The sequence below is a fragment of the Sus scrofa genome, chromosome 2 (assembly GCF_054392235.1).
Source record: "Sus scrofa isolate SSC_HxYL_T2T_F1_AM1 chromosome 2, Sscrofa_HxYL_maternal_Yorkshire_Landrace_v2.0, whole genome shotgun sequence".
Classification (NCBI taxonomy): domain Eukaryota; kingdom Metazoa; phylum Chordata; class Mammalia; order Artiodactyla; family Suidae; genus Sus; species Sus scrofa.
In genome coordinates, this window is record NC_139384.1 from 64,318,721 (window position 1) to 64,345,381 (window position 26,661).

Sequence of the window (26,661 nt, forward strand, 5' to 3'; positions counted from 1 at the left end):
TATACTATATGACTGTCATTTTTATTTTTTGAACTTTTCTATTAACTTGTAATGTCAATGACTCACTCAATAAAATGCTTACGAACTCCATCATAAAATTCAAATGCTTCAAAAATATCTGGTTGTTACTAATAATTCAATAACCTAAATGAACTTCCATTGAAGACACAGAAATCACCCAATGAATTTCCCTAAAAATTTATACAATAAAATCCTGACTAATTTTTAAGAAATTGATACAGAATATGAGTACAAAAATGTATAACAGATAATCACCTAGTCTTGGGGTGTGATTGCTACTGACTTAAATATTTAGGTTAACAAGGGAGCAATATAAGCTAAATTTTTTCCAGTGCTTTGATTAGAAAATATAATGCAAATACACACCATCAAAATATTTCATTTTATGTCTCATCATAATATAAAACACCAATCAGACATTAAAGTATAGCTGAAATGAATTTCTATTAAATCAGGATGATAATGGTACCTCTCTCATAGGGTTCTTTTGAAGATCAAATGAGAAAGTAAGAAGCACATTAAAAAAAATATATGCACACATATATACATACATGCACACACATGGAACATAGTAAATACTCAAACTAATTATTATTTTTTCTATGACTATAATTTTGTTTCTGTAATTGTTCTATTAGTATTTCTATAATGAGATTATTTTTATTATTTTTCATATTGAAAATATGCATTTAAGCTATTATATATGGAAAAGACAAAAAGAAGAGAGAGAAATATTGGAATATGAGAGAATATAACCAAGTAAATAGAAATAAATTTCAATGAGATGAATCAGAAGTTCAGCTGTACTCACTACAGGATAAAACTGATCCAGAAATTTCTCTGGGAGAGAAACAAACTCAGCATGTTGAATAAGAATGGTTGGATTGGTTTCCTCAACCACATACACACAGAATTGTGTGTGAAAAAGTAAAGCAATGTTTCTTCCTGCTTCTTTTTCTGAAAACAATCAGCTGATCTCCTCATAATTTCATTTTATAATAACAAATGATGTTTTTATCATACATTTCTTGTCCTTCAGACTTCAATGTACTGCATCATATCCAAGGGAATTACTGATGGATGGTCTTATTTCTGCCTCTTCTTGATTCCTCTCCAGTTTAAAAGAATCTTCTGATTAATGTCTCACAGTGATATCAAATTCATCATGTGTAATGCTGAGCTGCCAAAAAAGTCCTCTGAAATAATAACTAGTATCACTACATATAGTTGCCCCAAATGGAAATCAGAAAATCATCTTGACTTCTCATCTCTGCCATCTTCCATGTGCTAATCCCCATTACCACCTTATACCTATGTAAATTCCTCTCATAGCATACCAGATGTGGCCATGATGGCTCTAAAGCTTTGATCATACTTTTCTCTTTTAATTAAATAGAACTTATGAGCTCAGCACCACCTACACTATGTCACATACTTCCCATCTCTCTTTGAAGCCAGTGGAGTGTGGTCAATTAAGTAAATTTGGACAACAGAAGGATATTAGGATTGGACGCACACATCTTCCTTGTTCCTACATTCTGCTAGTTAGAATATGCATGTGATAATGCTTGGTTCTGCATTCCTCCTGGAAATATTGTAAAGGCAACAAAGCTCAGGGATTTAGGAACAGATATCTGTGAAATGACATGCAATTTACTATTGATCATGACAAAGTGGGGGTATTAGTATGAAAGAACTCACCACGTTTTTCCAAAAAATTGATTGGGGAAGGAAAAAAGCAACCGTAATTATTTATTATCTTTAACATTCCTATTAGATTATAATTTTTGGAGGAAACATATCTAGTAGTATTCAAGTATATTTTATCAAAAAAGATTAAAATAGTTTTATGAGAGAAATAATATTATAATGATAATTCAATTAATCCTGAGCCTCCACCTTCTTCCCACCTCAATACAGTTTTCTGTTCTAGGTTAGGTTATTTTTTTCCTAGAACATAATTTAAAGAATGCAAATAGCCCACTGTGTTACATTCCATATACATTACATTAAAACCACAAATAAATAAAAAAATCTTATCATTATTTCCTATGAAACCAAAGTATTTATTTTTATGTAATATTGCTTTTCTTGATTTTTTTGCATCTTTGCCCATCATACCCATAGTCTTTCTTCCAGATACTTTTCTCCACCATTTCTCAGGGCTTTGATGTCTTCTACTCCCTAAGATTTTATGTTAAATCTTCCTTGTGTGCAAACTTCCTTGCTCTATTTAGTCATGTTTCCCTTTTGTTTCTTTCTTGCTCAGAATTAGAAAGCTCTGTGAGGACATCGCATTTGTTCTACAGCTTCACTCTTTATGCTTAACTGTATTTTCTGCATATCTGGAGAGGGTGTGGAATAAAGGGAACACTTTTACACTGTTGGTGGGGACATAAATTGGTATAAATACTATGGAGAACACCATGTAGGCTCCTCTAAACAAAAAAGAGAACACCCATATGATCCAGCAATCCCACTCCTGGGCATCTATCTGGAGGAAACCATAATTCAAAATATACATGCAATCCAATGCTTATTGCAGCATTATTTACAGTAGCCAAATATGATAGCAATCTAATGTACATCAACTGATGAATGGATAAAGAAGGTACATGTATATTTGTATGTGTGCATATATATATGTATTTCTACATATACATTTATATTTGTATTCTTATTAGCATGTTACATTTTTATTTAATTATCAGAGAACTGCCTGGGATCCACAGATGTTAAGCAACATTCCCAAGGTTATGCAGATTACCCAAGGTTTCAGGTCCTAAGTTCTTGTCTCAGAACTCACATTCTAAATTAGTGTTTCCCTACAGTCTTTACCTATTTTACCCTATATAGCATGACAATATCTTGTTCCTTATGAAAGGCAAAGGATGGCTATTCCACATGCATGTGTATACTGTGGTGGTGAAGATGTGTTTCCCCAGTCTTATTTTTAAAATCAATCATTTCTTGAGCATAAATCCTTTTCTATTTTTTACTAAAGTGTTGATTTGCAATGTGCCAATTTCTGCTGTAACAGCATAGTGACCCAGTCACTATATATATTCTTTTTCTCATATTATTTTCTATCATGTTCTATCCCAAAAGACTGGATATATTTCCCTGTGCTGTAGTAAGACCCCATTGCTTATCCATTCTAAATGTAATAACTTGCACCTACTAACCTCAAACTCCCCATCCATCCCACTCAAGTATAAGCTTTTTAAAATCAAACAACTGAGTTCAGATCTGTGTGAAGGCAGACCATAATTTTTTCCCCAATAAACTTGTCTCCATTTTTCAAAAATAAAGCTAACATTGAACCTTCTTCATAAGATTATAATATTAATTAAAATAAGAACATGAAGGGGAAATGGTAAGTAAAATGTGATGAAAAATAATTCATGAATGAAAGATATTTATATTTATGCTATATTTATGAAAAATAATTCATGATTGAAAGATATTTTACATTTATGCTATGTTGTTATTAATGTTATTTTATGATGTTAAATTGTGCTTACCCATTTCAGTGAAGATTTAACTAATCTACTTAATGTACCTTAAGGGGACTCGGAGAACAAAATATTTAATGAATTTGTTATTTGATCAAAATACAACTGTGTTTGGGGGAACAGACAAGGTTTAAAATACAATAAATTATTAATTTCATTAGAGACTTTAAAACATTTAAACTTTATCGTACTCAGGTTTAAGATAAATTTAGCAACTGGCCTTTGTTCTAAATCTCTCTCTTTTTTTTTTTTTTTTTTTTTTTGTCTTTTTGCTATTTCTTTGGGCCGCTCCCGCGGCATATGGAGGCTCCCAGGCTAGGGGTCGAATCGGAGCTGTAGCCACTGGCCTATGCCAGAGCCACAGCAACGTGGGATCCGAGCCATGTCTGCAACCTACACCACAGCTCACGGCAACGCCGGATCGTTAACCCACTGAGCAAGGGCAGGGACCGAACCCGCAACCTCATGGTTCCTAGTCGGATTCGTTAACCACTGCGCCACTACGGGAACTCCCCTTTGTTCTAAATCTCTTGATGTCACTTTCTAAATACCCCAGGAAACTGTAAAACTGGTTCTATCCCTTGTTTCTTGATTTTTGTCTTCCTTAGGTCATACTTTACTTTTTTCATGTGAGATAGGAAAAACAATTGGACAGAAATATTAAGTAACAACAACAACAAAAACAAAAAGTTGTGAACGTGGGATTAAGATTGAGAAAAATTGCAAAATAAATTAAATTTCTAAATATGATATATTTGGTTATTATTATTAGTGAAATTTAATTGATTTATAATGTTTCATCAAGTTCTGTTGTACAATAAGGTGACCCATACAAATTATTTTATATTATTATCTTACAGGTGACTGTAATTTCTTTGTCTTTGGAGACATGTGTATATGTTTGTAAATAAGTAGCTATATAAATAAATACATATTTGTAACTATTTTCTTTGCAAAACCAATTTTTAAATTTGTCACATTTATTGTCTCAAAGTAATTGCATGTATATACTTACTTAGCAGAAGAAAATTAGTAATATATTGATAAAATAAAGTCTCTATTTTATAGCAATACAAGAAAAATTTTGAGCATAGAATTTTCCTCTGCCCATTTGGATCTCCATCCATCCCTCCAGTGTGTATTGTGCATCTATGTTACACATTAATCAGACCTCCTCAAAGAAATATCTGTTCAAATATAAAGAGCTCTTTTTTTTCTTCTTCTTCTGATGCCAGCTAGGTAACTCCTTAGAAGATAGTACTCCTTTCCCAATCTTGTAAGGAATCATGATGAACCACAATTTACCTTGGAAATGTAGATATTTTTGGTGAACTTTATATAGGATGCCAAAATATTATTACCCTTAAAGATTGTGGTTGGTTCAGAACAGATTGGAAGAGATGATGGGGGGAGATACTAAGCCACATCTAATGGAAGTTCTTAGCTTGAATGCTTATGATCTTATTGATGTTACTAACAATATTACTTGTAATATACCTATTTTGCAAGATTATTGTTTCTTGCCTTACTAGATGCATGACTGAGCCTCTGACAATAATCATGATGACTAGGAACTTAAAACAAATGACCAACTACGTAGCTGTATAAGATCAATGATCGTATTAGAACAACTTCAGATACACTCAGAAGCAACAAGGGTGAATAATATCCTGGATCATAACAGTAAGAGCGCCAGTCCAAAAGGTTTTGGCTACTGTTAAAAGGTCATAGTCCAATAATAGTACATTGAATGGCTTATCAATGAAATCCTTCCCTGACCTGGAAATGAGCATTCCTAGCACTGTGAGGCCAAACTGATCATAAAATGTTTCCCCGAACTTGACCAAAATAACACCAAAAGGGAGGGATTTATAAACTAAAGAATTTTCTCAATAACCAGTTATATAAGAATCAAATCAATAAACACTGCTATTGCTGACCATATACTCTCAAAGGATTTCTGAGTGAAAATCAGGATGTGGAATTTTGTGCTCTGGGAAAACTGTCAGAGCTGGCCCTCAGAGAGTTAGATTTTTTTCAGGAGAAAATTTTATGAACTCATTTTCTTTCATCTTCCCATACTGAGCAAAGCACTAAACCCATTGTCTAAGATGTCTGTCTCTTGCAAAAATAGCAAACTTCTACCATGATGTTTGCTTGATTGCATGTATATCTTCAGCAAAATCATATATATATACTAACTTCCAACTTTTCCTCATAGGTTCAATTCTCAGAGCTCTTTGAGAAGTTATAATCCTCCTATTGGCTAGAATGAAATTTTCCATTTCTTTCTTAGATTGACTTTTATTTGTGTGTATATGTGCACAATATCTTGAACAGCCAAACCTTAGATTTTGTTACCTATTTTTTATCTTCCTTCTTGGGCGAAGAGTACATACTAGAAAATTTTTTTCAGGTTAAAAATGACATGATTCCACCAGCATAACTGAAATATTTTGTGACAATGAATAATTAAAACAAACAAGTTTACAATTACTATCCCAATTGAGGAGGTGGAGATTCATTATATACATATCCAGTTTGATGAAAATTGCAAATCCTCAAGAATTGAATAGAAATATAAATGTCAGAAAATATATAACATTAAAAAATAACCCAATATAATTTTATTTAAAAATTCCAGTATTTCTATGAACATCATGTGTCTATCAATAAACATCATATTCATCAACAAACAAATTGTGTTTGTTTTAATTGTATCTTCACTCTTTTTTTTTTGCTTTTTTCAAAGTCTGGAGGAATAATTTACAAAGACATACAAATAGGCACTAAGTTACTGCAAGTCTGTGTCATCAGTAAGTATTGGGAAAATACAGGTTCCAAATACTTCAACATACTCTCCTTCATGCATTCAGAATGCTATGATTCATTAAAATAAGAGAGAATTACTTACAAGAAAAACCTTAAATGAATGTCTTTGGAAAGAGATAATGATTTTAAAATACACTAAGGAGTGGTCTAATCTGATTCTGACTTTATTTGTTTAAACTTTGATAAGGAAGGGGAATTAAAGAATTTTGAAAGACAAGATTTTGTCAAACCCAGGTAGAATTTTTTTTTGTTTTTTGTTTTTGTTTTTGTTTTTGAGAGAATTACTACACGTTGTAAGTTTCAATTAGTTTGTGTCTATAATTTATAATTTTATACTTACATATTTGTGTTTCTATAATAAAATGCATGATAATAGCAAGGACTGTTATAACAGGTTGTATTTTCTTATACTAAGAAATTGCAATTTTACTCTGGGATAATTTTCATAATTTTATTATTGTTTTACTTTTCATTTCACAGTCTAGGAAATTCACCTTTTTTTGGCTCTATTTTACCACTCCTCTAAGGATCACCTTCCACAGCTGTAAAACTATATATACATCTTTTTCATGGAATAGTTAGGGGGAAAATTGCCTCCATAAAAGCATAAAATACTGTAATTTCTTGATCCAAGTGAGCTGTAATAATTATTATTTTGTTTGTGTTTGTTTTTATTTTGGAAAGGGAGCGTATTCTAGGGTGCTGACTCTTGTCAGAGTGTCAAATATTACTCTGATTTAGAACATAATTGACTACCTGAGTGATATCTACTTTTAAAGGCAAGCTATATTATTTCCTGTGCAAAACCTCCTAAGTACAAGCAGTACATTATGGAAAGGTAATATATCGGGTTTCAAATAACACCTTCAGCAACAGCTTAACAATTACTTGATGGAGGATAATGAGATAAAAAGATGGAGGATATATACATACACATATATATATGTGTATGACTGGGTCACTTTGCTCTGTAGTAGAAATTGACAAAACACTGTAAATCAACTCTAGTGGAAAAAATAAGTCACTAAAGAAAAAACAATCATTTTCAATATATTTTCATACTCCTGTTCTGAATATTGGTTTGCCTCAGTCTCATATTTGTCACAATGATGGTCTAGTAGCACAGGTTGCTACTGTCAGATGGGGTAAATAGACTTTGAGCAATGTAGATCAAATGTTCTGTGGATTCCCACAGAGCATGCTAATGATCATCAACACAAATTCTATATAAAAGGGAAAAATGGACATATCACTCAGAATTCCACCATGAAACTGAAATTACAGTGAACCTTGGTATCATAATTGAAGGTAATATAGGACTATTTATAAATAGGTAGACATAACTTAGGTTCACACATTCAGGAAGTTATTGTGGTGTGCCTTTAGGATCAACTCACTTTGAGATAAAGGAAACAGAATTGGGTGTAGCATTATTTTTAACCATATAGTCACAAGTTTTCAGCTAGCCCAGAAGGAATTCAAACATGCCCTTATCAAGTCTCCTGCAGTAGGGTACATGGGTCCCTTTGTGTACCCACAGGAGCATTGTTTGAATGTGACCTACCCCAGGAAGGGAGCATAGCCTTGGGCTAGGTAGTTTTTCTCAGCTAAGAACAATGGCATGAGAGGGAGTAGCTGATAGTGTCTGATGCTAGCACTCCACTGGAGAATGAATATTTCAGAACTGAAAGGGGATGGGGGAAATGGGAGAACATAATGATATATGGAACACTCCATAAGCCATACTGCAGAAGAAGTCTTAGAGAAGGGATCCCTTGATTGCCATTCCTAGAGGTTGGCTTTCTGTAGCACAGACCAGGTAAATCATGTGTTGTGGCTCACAGAATATACCTAACAAGTTGATGAGCTCAGTAAAAATAAGGTTCCCTTCCAGTATAAAATTTCACAGTAGTTTTCAACCTGCCAACAAGAAGCATACTGGAATGAGGAGCTCAAATCATCTTCTGGAAGGACTAGCTTTTGATTTGGAGAAAACGCTTTATGTGCCTTTGGTAAAACATCAGTCCTAAATTGGGGACCTAGAACTCTACCATAAAGAGCCTAAAGTAAACTTAATAGAAAGCACCAATTCCCCATGTAAGTGAATGGATATAGCAAGGAACAACATTCCATTATAAGAGAACACTTTAGGGTCAGTTCAGACTCTGTAACCAACAACTGTTAAAAGGCCATGTGAGGACAAGGATATAAGACAGCCTTCTATAAACTAGGAAGAGGCCTTACTGAGAACCAAGTTACACAGCACCTTGTTCTTAGTCTTCCCAATATCCAGAACCCTAAGAAAATAATTACCTGGGTTTTTTTTTTTTGTTTCTTTGTTTGTTTTCCTACCCTAGTGTGCCCATTCTCTGTGCTATGGCTTGGATTTCATTACTACTTTGGATATCTTAAACTCCAATATGAAGGTATTTAGAGACAGGGCTTTTACAAATCTCAAAGTTTAGACCATACAGGTAAGTCTTTGATCTTTAGGATTAGTGTGTTTATAAGAAGAAGGAGACCAGAGCTCAACTTTTCTCTCTCTTCACCAGCACTAAGGAAAGGCCATGTGAGGACTTGGAGATAAAGCAGCTTTCTTTTTTTTTTTTTTTTTTCTTTTCTTTTTTTGTCTTTTCTAGTGCCTTACCCTTGGCATATGGAGATTCCCAGGCTAGGGGTCTAATTGGAGCTGTAGCTGCTGGCCTTTGCCAGAGCCACAGCGATGCAGGATCTGAGCCATGTCTGCGACCTGGACCACAGCTTATGGCAATGCCAGATCCTTAACCCACACTGAGCGAGGCCAGGGATCGAACCTGCATGGTTCCTAGTCAGATTCGTTAACCACTGTGCCATGACGGGAACTCCAAAGCAGCTTTCTATGAACTAGGATGATGCCTTACTGAGAACAAATTTACCCAGCACCTTCATTTTAGACTTGCCAACATCCATAACCCTAAGAAAATAAATACCTGTGTTTTTTTCCATCTACCCTGTGGTAATTTTTTATATAAGCCCAAGATAAAAAATCCACTCCTGCATATGACCACAGTTTCTTTGAGAAGGATTGGTATATAGTGAGCACATGAAATTATTGTTGAATTTTGAGCCCATTCTTCAGTTGACCTGGTGTCTTTTCATTGGATGAAATCTGAGACTGAATTAAGTGAAAACAAGAGACAAATTGTTTGACTGTATATTTTTTTTCATGATGTCTGGCATTTGTTTTTCATGTCCTACATCTTTTTTGTTTGGTTGGTTGTTTTGTTTTTGTTTTTGGCTACACCTGTGGCATGTGGAAGTTTGAAAGCCAAGGATTGAAACTGCCCCACAGCAGCAACCCAACTGCTATAGTGACAACACCAGACCTTTAACCAGCTGAGCCACATGGGAGCTCCATTTTCTAAGTCTTTATCTTTGTTGGTTCTATAAATTAAGCTACACATTTATCTAACTTTAAGAGAGATATGGTCCATGGACATTCTGTGAATGGTTCACATTTCCTCTGAAGTATTTGTGGCATGGAGTCTACTAATTTGGGGAATCTTGCAAGATACCACTACACCAGTGGGGCTGTTAAGGCGTCTGTTACTTCTGGATCCTTGTATTCCCACTTATAAATGCCCCTCTGTTTACATAGAGGTATCTATGATAACTGAACTTGCCCAAAATGGGCAGCCCACTGATGAATTTCTCTATGATGTTTTTGCCCTTCTCCAGAGTGCATTTCCTAATACTCTGGGCTCTCTTGAGTGTCATGATCAGCTGGCTATGCGTAATACACTGCTACCAATGTATTCTCTGCTCTCTGTTTTTTCATCTCTTATTCAACAGTCAGCCATAGTGGACCAAGTATTGTTATCTAACCTATTATAAGTCCTTATGACAGTTAGTTTTATAGCTTAACTGAGTTATTTTATTCACACATAATGCTAATTTACCACTTTTATTGTGATATAATTGGCATATCTCACTCTACCTTGTATATGGTGTGCAATGTAATTAACTGATCCATGTAAATACTGCAAATATTTACAACAAGAAGCTTAGATAACATATCCTTCACCTCACATAAATATCATGTTGTTTTGGTTATTATGGATACAAAGTTCTACTCTTAAAGCACCTTTCAAGAATACAATGCAGTCATTTTAACTATTGTCACCTTGCTGTACATTAGATTGTGGAAATATATTTTAATTTGCTAATTATCAGGGTCATATATTTGTTTGTGAATAATAACTGTGACAAGAAAAAGATCAGAGTTTTGAACATAGAAATTAATTCTACTCACCAGATTGTTATTGTGGTTATTAATATTGTCCATATATATTTCTTAAATTTCCCTGAGTTTACTACAAAATAACTGGTTCACTTATATTTTTCCTTTCAAGGAGTCCATTCTTAAAAGCTATTGTAAACTTACTCTATTTTATGATAAAAGTAACTCTTACATGGAAAAATAGAATGAAAAATTGTCCATAATTTTGATAGTAAATAAATATATATAAAATATATATAAATTTATATATATATTTATCCAAGTAATGGGGCCACAACTATTTGAGATTTAAAAGTTGACTGAAAAGTTGCCTTGATTTTTCTTGACACAATTTAAATCACTATAGATCAAACCAGTTAATTGATTACATTAGAATTTTAATCTTATGTCACTTCAAGATTAAATATTTTATATTAAATTATTTTAGTAAAATGTAAAATTTAAAATTTAACAAAACAAATATTTTTGTGCTCAAAATATTTTTTTTCATAGAACCATGTTAAATTTACATAAAATTTGAGAAAAGAGTACAGAGATTTTAATATATTTTGCACCACTTTCCTCCAATTTTCATCTTATTAGCTGCCAAATTTGTTACAATTGCTAAAGTAATGTTAATATATCATTGTTAACTAAAGTTTATATTTTATTCATGTTTACTTAGTCTTTTAATAGTTGTCTTCTACTCCAGAGACCATCCATTTTATGTCTATTTCAATTTTAGGCTCTCCTTCAGCTATATTTGATTATGCTTATTTTTAAGACTTTTTGTTTTTAATGCTCTTAACAATGTTGAAGTGTATCAGTAAGATATTTCATGGTATGCCATCTTATTAGAATACATTTGATGTTTTTCTCATCATTAAACTGTGATTTGGGTTTTTTGTGGGGGAGACCACATGGAAAATGCCATTCCCATTTCAAAGCATCAAGGGTATCAATATGATTTATCACTGTTGATATTGACCTAGATAATAGTATGAAACAATATTACCTTAGTTTTCCCTAATGCAAAATTAATCTCTTTTCTCCCCTATCTTTTTTTTTTTACCATAGTATTCTTTGGAATGAAATCACAGGCCACTTGTATGGAGTGTTTGGTTACACTCCTTTTCACTGATGATGAATTATAAATATATTATTTGAAATTCTTCAGCCTGGAACATATGTTCCTTCCTCCCTCATATTTATATGCTTACTGAATATATATATATGTATTCTATATGAATTCATGGATTTTTTTTTTCTTTTTATAGCCACAGCTGTGACATATGGAATTTCCTGAGCTACAGATCAAATTGGAGCTGCAGCTGCAGGCCTGCATCACAGCCACAGCAACACAAGATCCAAGCCACATATGCAAATTGCTCCACAGCTTGTGGCAATGCTGGATAATCAACCCACTGAGTGAGGACAGGGATTGAACCTCCAGCCTCACAGACACTATATTGGGTTCTTAACCTGCAGAGTTACAATGGAAACTCTGGATAATTTATTTTATACTTTGGACTAAGTTACAATATGATTCTATATTTATAAATATATATTTTTTACTCAAAAATTTCTAGCCTTGACCATAGAGAGCTCTTTAGTGGATTCCTAAGTCCTTTTGATATACCCTAAACCAAGCGGATTTTTCATCCTTAATTTATGAAATTACAAAATGCTATAGGTCCATCTGCATAATTCCAACCACTATCATAGAATTAGCAATTTCTCCAAAATGCTTTAAAATGGCTTTAAAATTTCATTTTACTGGAGAATGGTATTAGGAACCAAAGTCAAGACACTAGGTATGATTATTGCCACTGTGGATATCATGGCTTCTAGACCCTCTCAAGAGACAGAAACAGGGAATAAATGTGTTTGCTACCAAATGAATAAAACTTGCATTTCTATATGAAACAACTTGTTATATATTATGCTATCATGGAGTTGTAATGAGTAAATTAATATCCAACTCTGTCTTTTTAACACGTGGATATATCTAGTGTCTGTTCCCCTTGCTTACCCATAAACTACTCTAATATTGTGAAAACTTGGTCACACAACCTACTGTCTATTCACTTTAATTTTTAATCTATTATTCATATGTAGTGGTATCAGAATTAATCCATAGCCCTGTGTGAACTTTATCACTAGAGTGCAATACATATGTACTTTTTTTTCTTTAGTTTCAGAGATTCCACTCATTTCCAAAGTTACTTAGGTCAGAACCTTACCCTACATTTCCCTCAGTGAAGTTATTTCATAAATTTGCCATTCAGTTAGATTATCTTGTCACAGTCTTCATATCCTTCTTGGATGTGTTGACTTCTTTTAAAATTTTTACATACTTTGAGGTTCACTCTTTGATCATTAAAAATCTGTGAATCTTTGACAAATACATAATGTCATGTGGCCAATATTGTTAAGAAGAGGAGATTCATCTCCTTAAAAATTACTCTGTTCACATAATTAATTGTACTCTCCTTCCTCCCTGGGAATTCTTCATCTTTCTAAGGTCGCTATAGAGTGACATTTTCCAGAAAGTCATAAAATTAGAATGATACAAGTTATACCCTTCTCAGACTAGCTTCTTTTACCTCATAATATTCACTCATATTTTATTCAGGTCTTTAGAGATAATCTGTTTTTCCTGTGTGAGTTTTAGGTAGATTGTTTTGCCCATTTCATCTAAGTTATCCAATTTGTATCCCAGAATTGCTTCACAGTATGCCTAATTATCTTTTTAATGTTCCTGAGTGAATTAGTGATCCCTTTTAATTTTTCATATTGTTGCTTTGTGAGTTTTCTATTTTTTCTTCTTGGTTAGCAAGATAATGTTTTATAATTTTTTTAAAAATATTTTTAATTTTATAGATTCTTTTCAATTGCTTTCACATTTTCAACACTGTTGATTCTCTTTTTTGCTATTTCTTTTCTTTTAAATGTTTTGTATTTTTCAACTTTACAATACATTATTGTTAACTATAAGCATATATTCATATGCTTATTAGATATCTACAGATTTCTCATCTTCTAAGTGAAATTTGTTATCATCTCACCAACATTTTCTTACATTTTCCCCTCCCATTACCTGGTAACCACCACTCTAATTTCTGTTTCTGTGCATTTGTTTTTTGGGGGGATTCCACACATAAGTGATATTATACAGTATTTGTATTTTTTTTTGTCTCTGGTACTTCATTTTGGATAATATCCTCAAGGTTTATCTGATCACAAATGGAAAGCTTTCTTTCTTAGCGTGGATGAAATTACATAGGGCATATCCTCCTTATTTATTGATCATTTGACAGATACCACTTAGTTTGTGTCAGTTAGGAATAATGCTTCAATAAGAATAGAGGTATACATCCTCTTTTCAAGTTTGTTTTAGCTTTTTTTAGATACATATACAAAAGCTGCATTTTTGGATTATGTGGTAGTTCAAGTTTTAATTGTTTGAAGAGGCACCACCCTCTATACACACTATAGTAAGATTTTTTATCTTAAATGGGTGTTAAATTTTGTCAAATGTTTTTTTGTGCATCTATTGAGATGATAATGTGGCTTTGGAATTTCCTTTTGTTAATGTGGTATATTATATTGATTTATTTGCTTATGTTGAAGCATCCTTGTGTACTTGAGATGAATCCCACTTGGTCATGGTGTGTGATCATTTAATATATTTTTGGATTCAATTTGTTAATACTAACATCTCGCTCTGGTGCCTTGTCTCCCACTGCCTGGGTGACCCATTGGTTTTTTAGTAGTGTTTGCTTTAGTCTCCAGGTAGTAGGATTTTTCTCATTTCTTTCTTTGTGTTAGTTTTCTAGTTTCATGCCATTTTGAGCAAAGAAGATACTTGGAATAATTTCTACACTCTTAAATTTGTTGAGGTTAGTTTATGTCCCAGTATATGGTCATTGTGACAGAATTTTCCATGTACACTTGAAAAGAATGTATACTCTGTTTTTTTTTTTGTTTTTTGATATAATATCTTGAAAATATCAAGTAAGTCTAACTGTTCTATTATATCATTTGGGATCTGTGTTGCCTTGTTGATTTTCTGTCTAGGGAGGGGATCTGTCCATTGTTGTGAGCAGAATGCTGAAATCCTATTAATCCACTCCCACCTATTTCTCCTTTTACATCTTTTTTATTTTTCCTTTTTTTCTTCTCTTTCTTTTTTTTTTTTTTTTTGTTTAGGATTGCCCCTGCTGCCTATGCAAGTTCCCAGAAAAGGGGTCGAATCGAGTTACAGCTGTCAGCCTATGCCACAGTCACAGCAATGCCAGATCTGTCTGTGACCTACACCACAGCTCACCACAATGCTGGATTCCTAACCCACTGAGCAAGGCCAGGGATCGAACCCACATCCTCATAGATCCTAATTGGGTTCATTAACCACTGAGCCATGAAAGGAACTCCATCTCCTTTTATGTCTATTAGTATTTGTTGTATGTATTTGGGTGCTCCTGTATTAGGGGCATATACATTGAAAAATGTAATATTCCTCTCTTGATTGATTTTTTTTATCATTTCATAGTGCCCTTCTTTGTCTTTCATTATAGCATTTGTTTTAAAGTCTATTTTGGGAGTTCCCGTGGTGGCGCAGTGGTTAACGAATCCGACTAGGAACCATGAGGTTGCGGGTTCGGTCCCTGCCCTTGCTCAGTGGGTTAACGATCCGGTGTTGCCGTGAGCTGTGGTGTAGGTTGCAGACGTGGCTCGGATCCTGTGTTGCTGTGCCTCTGGCGTAGGCCGGTGGCAACAGCTCCGATTCAACCCCTAGCCTGGGAACCTCCATATGCCGTGGGAGCGGCCCAAGAAATAGCAACAACAACAACAACAACAAAAGACAAAAGACAAAAAAATAAAAAATAAATAAAGTCTATTTTGTCTGATAGGAGTATTGTGACTCCTGATTTCCTGTCATTTTCACTGGCATAAAATGGAATAATCTTTTCCATCCCCTCACTTTCAATTTATGTATATATATATATATATATATACACACACACACACACACACACATATATATATGTACACTTTGCCCTAAAATGAGTCTTTTGTAGGCAGTGTATTGTAGGCTCCTGGTTTTTTATCCAGTCTGCCACTCTAAGTCTTTTGATTGGTGCATTCAGTCCATTGGTATTTAAAGCAATTATTGAGAGCTATGTATTGTCATTTTAAACCACTCCTTATATCTGTTGGATTTTGACTGACAGTCATATAGACTCAAACACATTCTAAAAAAAGTATAGATTTTCTTACTCACCTTCCTCACATTTAATTATTTTGGTATCCTCTTTTACACTTTCATGTTTATGCTATTGCTCTTCCTTGTTTTTATCATCACTTTCACAAATAGTTTTTTTTTTTTTTCTTTTTGTGTGTATACTGGTTTAAGTGGTGACTTTCCAATTGCAATTTCCTCCATCCTATATCTTCTTACTTCTTTCCTATTTTGTGGAGACCTTTCAATATTTATTTTAGGATAGGTTTAGTACTGCTATGTTCTTTTATTTTATTCTATTTTGCTTGTCTGAGGAATTCTTTATTTCTCCTTTTAATTTAAATGATTGTATTGCTAAGTAGAGTATTATATGATGCAACTTTTTCCCCTTTAGAACTTTGAATATATCTTGCTACTCCCTTTTGGCCTGTAGTGTTTCTGTAGAGAAATCAGCTGATAGCATTATTGGGGTTCCCTTATAATTAACTATGTTTTTCTCTTGATGCCTTTAGAATTCTCTCCTTATCTTTAAATTTTAGCATCTTTATTGTAATAGGTCTTGGTATATGTCTGTTTTGGGTGACTTATTTGAGGCCCTCTGTGCTTTCTGTATATGGTAATCTGTTTCTTTCCAAAGATTTGGACATTTTTCAGCCATAATTTTCTTCAAACACATTTTCAATAAACTTTTTTCTTTCTTCTCCTTCTGGGAACCCTATTATACTTAGATTGGCACATTTTATATTATAACATAGATCTTTTAGAGTGCTTTCAGTTCTTTTTTTTTTTTTTTTTTTTTTTTTTTAGCTTTCTCTCTCCTGTTCTTATTGGGTGATTTCCATTATTTTATCTTCCAAGTCACTTATTTTTTTTCTTCTACTTTACTCATTCTGTTGTTCATTGCCTGTAGCTAAGCTTTTGCTCTGTAAATGAGCTGTGTCATTTTTCTTGGCTCTTTCTTATAGTTTCTAGTTCCTTTTTAAATCTATCTGCATTACTTTATATAGCCATTCTTACCACCTCTTTTTTGAGCTTGGTGTCTCTTAGAACTCAGACATCTGTTTCATTTTTTGTGCCTTTAGGGGAATTCTCCTGTTCTTTTATTTGCCTTTTTTGTTTTGTTTTGTTTTGTTTTGTTTTAACCCTACCTGCAGCATATGGAATTTCCCAGGTTAGGGGTTGAATCAGAGCTGCAGCTGCCAGCCTATGCCACAGCCACAGCAATGCCAAATCCAAGCTGTGTCTGTGTCCTACACCATAGCTCACAGCAATGCTGGATCTTTAACCCACTGAGCAAGGCCATGTCCTCATGGATACTAGTCAGATTTGTTAATGCTGTGAGTCTTCATTTTGCTTATATTTTTCTTACTCTCTGCAGCCAGAGCTTAGGCATTCAACCAATGTCCAGGTATACCAGGCTGTGCTGTGGCAGGCTGTGGTACCAGTCATCTGGTCTAGTCATTTTTGATCAGTGATTCTCTGGGGAATATTTTTCATATCTATTGCTTCTGCCTCCTGAATCATTGCTGCTTTTAAAAAGAAAATTGCAAATTGAGTGGCCATCTCATCCTGCTTACTACTATATCTCAGTTAAGGGCTTCCATCAGAAAAAAAAATAACCTAACAAAATTGTGGTGTTTTTTCATAAATCATATTTGGGTTCAATCATATTGGGATTCACTCCATGATACAAAAGCCTCCTGAAATAGTTCTTTCCCTATCTTGGAATTCCTATGAAGTTGTTGTACTAAAATGCTCTAAGCATCCATTAGAAGTATTTCTTTATTATATTTATAGTTGTACAATGATCATCACAACCAATTTTACAGCATTTTAATTCATTGAGTAATAAAAAAGACTGTGATTTACTAAATTAGATTTAGAAAACAAAATTCATCTGAGACAAAATTATCCTGTAAAATTTATGACTATGGGTATCTCATAAATTATAAATTACGTTGGTCACACTATACCCTTTTTAAAACTCATTTTTGTGTTTTTGGTATATATTAATCTTGAAATATGTAGTTCTCAGTCTTTTAAACTTTTGTGCTTACTGCTTGCAACTATTGTTTGATATTAGTAATAACTCAAATAACTTAAACTTATTTACCCATTCTTTTGGAAAACTTTTTATCTTATTTCCAATTTTATGGCTCTTACAAACAGTGCTGCAATTCACATGTTATAAATATCTTTTGTGCATTTTTGTAAGACTATCTTACATAATATTCCTTAATGGCATTTTTCAGTATATACTTCTTCAGTTATATATAGTCCCCAACATCTCATCAGTGTTTGCAGTTGTAGCAATTAGCAATTTAACACTCCAAAAAAAAGCTAGAAATTCTAAATTTTGCAAGCTGTCTCTGTTTTCTGTTGGTATTTGGTATTGTCAAACTTCTGATGGTTTTAGCAACTGTATGTGTATATAAATGTTCCTCACTTTTTTCTTGGTATTGTGTAGTTTCCCCTAAATGATAATGGCCTTTAATATCTATTAAAATGTATATAGGTTTTTTCTTATATGAATTGCCATTTGTCTACTGGATTTGTTCAACTCTACTTGATTTATTGGAGTAGATGTTAGTTAATTATGATGCATATGAAATCATTTATTTTTCTAGTATTTTATTTAGGAACTTTATGTTCACAATTTTCATTTTCTTTTTCTGTTTTCATCTGATTTTAAGGTTATTACTTGTCATAAAATGAATTGATGACTGAAAAAAAAAAGTAATTTTTTTTTAACTGAAACTAATCACCTCATAAGTTTCTAACAGGGTTTGGGACATGCCATTGCTCTGGCCCCAGCATTGGTGTGATATCTAAAACATTGGTGGTTCTCTGAGGTCACCTGAGGTGTTGCCATGAGTTGCTTTGGCGTGGTCTCTTCACCAGCCATGAGGTGGAGAGGCCTGAAGGAGGAGGAGGCCTGCAGCATGTGGCTGGATGTAGTGGCACTAAAGAGGTGGAAAGCACAGACACATTTAATCAAGTCAGGCACCAATATGCTAACAATTTTTCCTGGAGAGAGAAAGGCTAAGATTTCTTTCACTCAAAGAAGTCATCCACCTGCAGGCACTCGGTAGTCCAGTATTGTTTCCTTCTTTACCTTGAAGCCAGGAAAGACAAATGGTGATAACCAGAGGAATGTTTCATCTCATATAGAAAGTCAGACCAACCAAGAGTCTAAGGAAGAAGCAGCCCAGCTAGACCATCTGATCCAGGGCTTGGGGGATGATTGCACAGCCCCCCCTTTAGCCACTTCAATCCCTGCAGACATCCAGGAAGCTAGACTTTCTCCACAGTCTCTCTGTAATAATTGCCACCATGAAATGGGAACCCCATGCTTGACTGTGCTTTGTTCCAGCCTGATACCTTAGTCTGTGTTAAAGAGGGTGAAGCCTCACTGGCCCGTTCCTTCACCCAAGACATGGAGAGTTCTTACTTGCTGGACCAAAAGGAGGGAGAAGTTTCTTCTTGGAAAAGGGAATGGCTTCATGGATCTAAGAAAAATAACTATTAGAGTGTGGAGAGACACAGTAAAACACCTGGGCACAAGGGCCATCACCTCTTGAACAAAACTAACTTGGAAAATGTGTCTTCCAAAAGAAACAGTTAGTCCCCTGTCCTTCTTCAAACATACAAGGAATTCTGAAGTATAACAGACACAGAAACAGTGAAACAAAGTCCTTGTTCTACTCTTGTGATTTCCTGGGACAGTGAAAAGAATGACAAGGACTCTTGGAGCCAGCTTTTCACTGAGGATTCTTGGGGCCAGCAGGTCATTGCCCAAAACTCTAGAGCTCCTTTCTGAGATGTAACCAATGACCAGAATCAGGGCTTAGGGCAGTTTCCTAACAGCCCTTGGGCTCAGTGCCAGGATAGGATCACTAAGTTAAATCTGAAGCCTGATTCGCTCTTTACCCAGGACTCTGAAGGTAATCAAGTTATCAGGCACCAACTGTAAACGTCTTTGTGAGGGTTTGGTTCTGAAAGTGCCTTGAAATGACATAGAAGAAAATATCTTCAGGGAGTTTTTTGTTTGTTTGTTTTTTTTGTTTTTTTAGGGTCACACCTACAGCATATTGGAAGTTCCAAGACTAGGGGTTGAATAGGAGCCATAAGCTCTGGCCTACATCCCAGCCAAAGCAATGCCAAATATGAGCCACATCTGTCACCTATGCTGCAGTTCATGGCAACCTCAGATCCTTACTCCACTGAAGAACGCCAGGGATTGAACCAGCAAACCAGCATCTTCATGATACTGGTCAGGTTTGTTACTGCTGAGCCATGATTGCAACCCCCTTTTCCTTTTTCTTTACTTTTTTTTTTTTTTTTTTTTTTGAGGGAGTTCTCTTGTGGTGTAGTGGGTTGGGGATCCAGTGTTGTCTTGTCTCTGCAGCAGCTTGGGTGGCTGCTATTGTCTGGGTTTGATCCCTGACCCAGGAACTTCACATACCATGGGCATGGCCAAACAAAAAATACCTCAAAGTATCTTCAGAGGAATTTTTTTGAGTAGGGTAATGTAAGATCTTTGTTTTAAAAAGATCATTCATGAGAAAGAGGGAGGCATGGGATGATGCTGTTATTGAGCATTTTCTTTATAAATAAAGAGATAGTACCACTTGTTGAGACAGTATGATTGGCATCGTGCCTCCCCTGAGGAAGTGGTGGCTAGTAAATTCCCTGCATGAGTTTCTGGTGAACACTGAGGGGGCAGGGCAGGTATGCATTCCTCCACTGAACAGCCTTCTACTTGGCTTGCACTGAGCAACCTCTCTGCTCTTTTCAGATGCCTGACTGGGATATTACTTCTTATGGATATGTGTTCTTTTAATCTCTGGCTGTAGTCTTACCCACTCAACTTAAGCTTGTGAAAATGGATCATGACACTTTTTTAGGTGAAGGCAAATCTCCCAGATCCAGGTCTACAGGGGTAGGGATGATGGCAAGAGAGGCAAAATGATTATATAGTTTTGTTATTTTTGTGGTAACAAATTTTAAGTTACATACTCTATATTTAAACATCTCCCTAAAAAAGACTGACCTGTATAACAACCTAAATGTGACTATGTCCTTCTTCTACTACTAGGTGGGGTAGAGCCACTTTTGTAAAACTATGAATCCAAATAAATGACTATTAACCAAAAAAAAAAAAAAAAAAGGTTTCTAACAGGGTTTACTGTATGCCTACAAGGATTTGTACATTCTTAGGTCACTCTGACATTTTAACAAGTAACTTTATAGCCCCAATCAGAATTTGATATTTAGCCTGAGGGAATATTCTTTTTTTTTTCACTTTATTTATTTTTTTATTACTCAAATGAATTTATCACATCTGTAGTTGTATAATGATCATGACAATCTGATTTCACAGGACTTCCATCCCACAGCCCAAGCACATCCCCCCACCCCCCCAAACTGTCTCCTCCGGAGACCATAAGTTTTTTAATGTCTGTGAGGCAGCATCTGTTCTGCAAAGAAGTTCAGTCTGGCCTTTTTTCAGATTCCACATGTCAGTGAAAGCATTTGATGTTGATGACTCATTGTCTGACTCACTTCATTTAGCATGATAGTGTCTAGGTCCATCCATGTTGCTAAAAATGCTGGTATTTCTTTCCTTTTGATGGCTGAGTAATATTCCACTGGGTATATGTACCCCATCTTCTTGATCCACTCCTCTATCGATGGACATTTAGTTGTTTCCACGTCGTGGCTATTGTAAATAGTGCTGCAATGAACATTGGAATACATGCGTCTTTGTGAGTCGTGGTTTTCTCTGGATAGATGCCCAGGAGTGCGATTGCTGGATCAAATGGTAGTTCTATGTTTAGTTTTCTGAGGCATCTCCATACTGTTTTCCACAGTGGTTGCACCATTTACAATCCCACCAACAGTGTAATAGGGTTCCTTTTTCTCCACCCCCTCTCCAGCACTTACTGTTTGTAGACTTTTGGATGCTGACCATTCTGGCTGGTGGAAGGTGGTACCTCATCGTGGTTTTGGTTTGCATTTCTCTAATAATGAGTGATGTTGAACATCTTTTCATGTGTTTCCGGGCCATCTGTATGTCTTCTTTGGAGAACTATCTGTTTAGATTTCTGCCCATTTTTTGATGGGGTTATTTGGTTTTTTGGTATGGAGCTGCAGAAGGTATTTATAAATTTTGGTGATTAATCCCTTGTCAGTTTATTGATTCATTTGCAAAGATTTTCTCCCATTCTGTGGGTTGTCTTTTTGTGTTGTTTAGAGTTTCCTTTGCTGTGCAGAAACTTTTAAGTTTGATTAGGTCCCATTTGTTTATTTTTGTTTTTATTGTCATCACGCTAAGAGGTGGATCTAGAAGATGTTGCTATCATTTATGTCAGAGAGTGTTTGGCCTATGTTTTCCACCAAGAGTTTTATAGTGTCTGGTCTTATATCTAGGTCTTTACTCCATTTTGAGCTTATTTTTGTGTACGGTGTTAGGGAGTGTTCTAATTTCATTCTTTTATATGTGGCTGTACAGTTTTTCCCAGCACCACTTATTGAATAAGCTGTCCTTTCTCCATTGTATATTCTTGCCTCCTTCATCATAGATGAGTCGGCTGTAGGTGTGTGGGTTTAATTCTGGGCTTTCTATCCTGTTCCACTGATCTGTGTTTCTGTCTTTGTGCCAGTACCGTATGGTTTTGATGATTGTTGCTTTGTAGTAGAGTCTGAAGCCAGGAGCCTGATTCCTCCAGCTCCGTTTTTCTTTTTCAGGATGTCTTTGGCTATTCTAGATCTTTTGTGCTTCCAAACAAACTTTAGAATATTTTGTTCAAGTTCTGTGAAAAATGTCCTTGGTAATTTGATAGGGATTTCACTGAATCTGTAGATTACATTAGGTAGTATAGTCATTCTGATAATATTAACTCTTCCAATTCACAAACATGGTATATCTTTCCATCTATTTGTGTCATCTTTGATTTCTTTCATCAGTGTCTTATAGTTTTCAGAGTACAGACCTTTTGTCTCTTTAGGTAGGTTTACTCCTAGGTATTTTATTCTTTCAGATGCCATGGTAAATGGGATTGCTTCCCTAATTTCTTTTTCTGCTCTTTCATTGTTAGTGTATAGAAATACCGTTGATTTATGTGTATTAATTTTGTATCCTGCGACTTTGCCAAATTCGTGGATGAGGTCTAACAGTTTTCTGTTTGAATGTTTAGGATTCTCCAGGTATAGTATCATGTCATCTGCAGATAGGGATAGTTTTACTTCTTCCTTTCCAATCTGGATTCCTTTTATCTCCTTCTCTGATTGCCATGGCTAGGACTTCCAGAACTATGTTGAAGAGTAGTGGTGAGAGCAGACATCCTTGTCTTGTTCCTGATCTCAGTGGGAATTCTTTCAGCTTTTCACCATTGAGAATGATGTTTGCTGTGGGTTTGTCATATATGGCCTTTATCATGTTGAGGTAGATTCCCGTTATGCCCACTTTCTGAAGGGTTTTGATCAGAAATGGGTGTTGGATTTTGTCAAAGGCTTTTTCCACGTCTATTGAGAGGATCATATGGTTTTTATTCTTCGGTTTGTTAATGTGGTGTATCACACTGACGGATTTGCAGATATTGAAGAACCCTTGCATCCCTGGAATAAATCCCACTTGATCATGATGTACAATCCTTTTAATATATTGTTGGATATGGTTTGCTAGTATTTTGTTGAGGATTTTTTGCATCGATGTTCATCAGTGAAATTGGCCTGTAGTTTTCTTTTTCTGTGGTATCTTTGTCTGGTTTTGGTATCAGGGTGATGGTGGCCTCATCGAATGAGTTTGGGAGTATCCCTTCCTCTGAAATTTTTTGAAATAGTTTCAGAAGGAGAGGTGTTAGCTCTTCTCTAAATGTTTGATATAACTCGCCTGTGAAGCCATCTGTTTTTTTGTTTGTTGGAAGATTTTTAATCAGTTTCAATTTCAGTGCTTGTGATGGATCCATTTGTCTTTTCTATTTCATTTTGGTTTAGTCTTGGAAGATTGTACTTTTCTAAGAATTTGTCCATTTCTTCCAGGTTTTCCATTTTATTGGCATATAGTTGCATATAGTAGTCTCTTATGACCCTTTGTATTTCTGTGATGTCCATTGTTACTTCTCCTTTTTCATTTCTAATTTTATTGATTAGAGTCCTCTCTCTTTTTTGCTTGATACGTCTGGCTAGGGGTTTATCAATTTTGTTGATTTTTTCAAAGAACCAGCTTTTCATTTCATTGATCTTTTCTATGGTTTTCTTTATTTCTATTTCATTTATTTTTGCTTGGATCTTTATGATTTCTTTCCTTCTACTAACTTTAGGTCTTGCCTGATCTTCTCTCTCGAGCTGCTTTAGATGTGATGTTAGCTTGTTTATTTGAGCTTTTTCTTGTTTCCTGAGGTGGGCTTGTATTGCTATAAGCTTTCCTTAGAATTGCTTTGCTGCATCCCATAGGTTTTGGAGTGTAGTATCTTCATTGTCATTTTCTGCTAGGTATTTTTTAATTTCCTCTTTGATTTCTTCAGTGATCCATTGGTTGTTTAGTAGCATGTTGTGAAGTATCCACATGTTTGTGTTTTTTGCAGTTTTTTTTTCCTGTTGTTTATTTCCAGTTGTATAGCATTGTGGTCGGAAAAGATGCTTGATATGAATTCAATTTTCTTAAAGTTACTGAGGTTGTATTTGTAGACCAGGATGTGATCCATCTTAGAGAATGTTCCATGTGCACTTGAGAAGAATGTGTATTCTGTTGGGATGGAATGTTCTATAAATATCTATTAAGTCCATCTGGTTTAATGCATCATTCAGGTCATGTGTTTCCTTATTGATTTTCTGTCTGGTTGATCTGTCCATGGCTGTAAGTGGGGTGTTAAAATCCCCAACTATGACTGTGTTATTGTCGATTTGTCCTTTTAAGGTTGTTAGCAGTTGCCTTATATATTGTGGTGAACCTATGTTGGGTGCACAGACATTTAAAATTTTTATATCTTCTTCTTGGATTGATCCTTTGATCATTATGTAATGTCTTTCCTTGTCTCTTAAAATATTTTTCATTTTAAAGTCTATTTTGTCTGATATGAGTATTGCTTCTCCAGCTTTCATTTGATCCCCATTTGCATGAAATATGTTCTTCCATCCTCTCACTTTCAATTTGTATGTGTCCCTAGAAGTGAATTGGGTCTCTTGAAGTCAGCATATATATGGGTCTTGTTTTTGTATCCATTCAGCCAGTCTTTGTCTTTTGCTTGGGGTGTTTAGTCCATTAACATTTAAGGTAATTATTGATATGTATGTTCTTAATGCCATTTTATTAATTGCTTTGGATTTGTTTTTGTTGCTCTTTTTTCTTTCCTTCTTCTCTTGTTCTTTTCTGCCTAGAGAAGTTCCTTTAGAATTTGTTGTAAGGCTGGTTTAGTGTTGCTGAATTCTCTCAGTTTTTCCTTATCTGTGAAGGTTTTGATTTCTTCTTCATATCTGAATGAGAGCCTTACTGGGTAGAGTAATCTTTGTTGGAGGTTTTTTCCTTTCATCACGTTAAGTATATCATGCCACTCCCTTCTGGCCTGCAGAGTTTCTCCTGAAAATCTGCTGATAACCTTATTGGGATTCCCTTGTGTGTTACTTGTTTCTTTTCCCTAGCTGCTCTCAAGATTTTTCTCTTTGTCTTTAATTTTACTCAGTTTGACTAATATGTGTTTTGGGGTGTTCCTCCTTGGGTTTATTTTGTATGGTACTCGTTGCGCTTCCTGGATTTGAGTGGTTCCTTTCCCATGTTAGGGAAGTTTTCGGCTATTATCTCTTGGAATATTTTTTCTGTCCCCTTTTCTCTCTCTTCTCCTTCTGACACCCCTATAATACGGATGTTGGTGCATTTAACATTGTCCCAGAGTTCCCTGAGACTCTCTTCATTTTTTTTCCAATCTTTTTTCTCTTTTCTGTTCTGAATCCGTAATTTCTTCTAATCTGTCCTCCACCTCGCTTATTTGTTCTTCTGCCTCCTGTATTCTGCTGTTGGCTGCTTCTAGTGAGTTTTTTATTTGTTATTGTATTTTGCATCTCTTCTTGTTTAAGTTTTATATCTTGTATCTCTTTGGTCAGTGTTTCCTGTAAGTTATCCATCTTTGCCTCCAGTTTATTTCTGATGTCTTGCATCATCTTCAGCATCAACAGTCTAAAGTCTTTTTCCTGGAGGCTGAGAATCTCCTCATTGCTTAGCTGATTTTCTGGGGTTTTTCCTTTCTCCCTCATCTGAGTTATAGTTCTCTGTCTTTTCATTTTTAGAGGTTTTTGGTGTGGTGACCTTTTTTTTATAGAGAGCTGTAGCCTCTCTTACTTCTGGTGTCTGCCCCCCTTGTAGCTGAAGTCGGTATGGGGGGTTTGCTGATGCCTGCCCACTGGTAGGTGGAGCTGATTCTAATCCCTCTGGTGGGTGGGGCTTAGTCTCTGAATGGGATTAGAGGCAGCTGTGTTCCTGAGGCTCTTTAGGTAGCCTGTTTACTGAGGGGTGGGGCTGTGATCCCACCTGGATTGTTGTTTGCCCTGGGGCTTCTCAGCACTGACAGACAGGTGGGGCCAGATTTTCCCAAAATGGCCACCTCCAGAGAAAGGAAACTGCTGAATATTCCCGAGAGTTTTGCCTTCAATGTCCTTCCCTCACAACAAGCCACATTCACCCCTGTTTTCCCATGATGTCCTCCAAGAACTGCAGTCAGGTTTGACCTAGGTTACTGTGGAGACCTCGCTCTGCCCTGGGACCTAGTGCACGTGAAAGTCTGTGTGCGCCTTTTAAG

At 35.2% G+C, this 26,661-nt stretch overlaps 1 pseudogene; it reads left to right on the forward strand.

Moving 5' to 3' along the window:
- Positions 1–18,771: 18,771 nt before the first annotated feature.
- Positions 18,772–19,841, forward strand: LOC100522123 (aurora kinase A- and ninein-interacting protein pseudogene; annotated as a pseudogene).
- Positions 19,842–26,661: the final 6,820 nt, after the last annotated feature.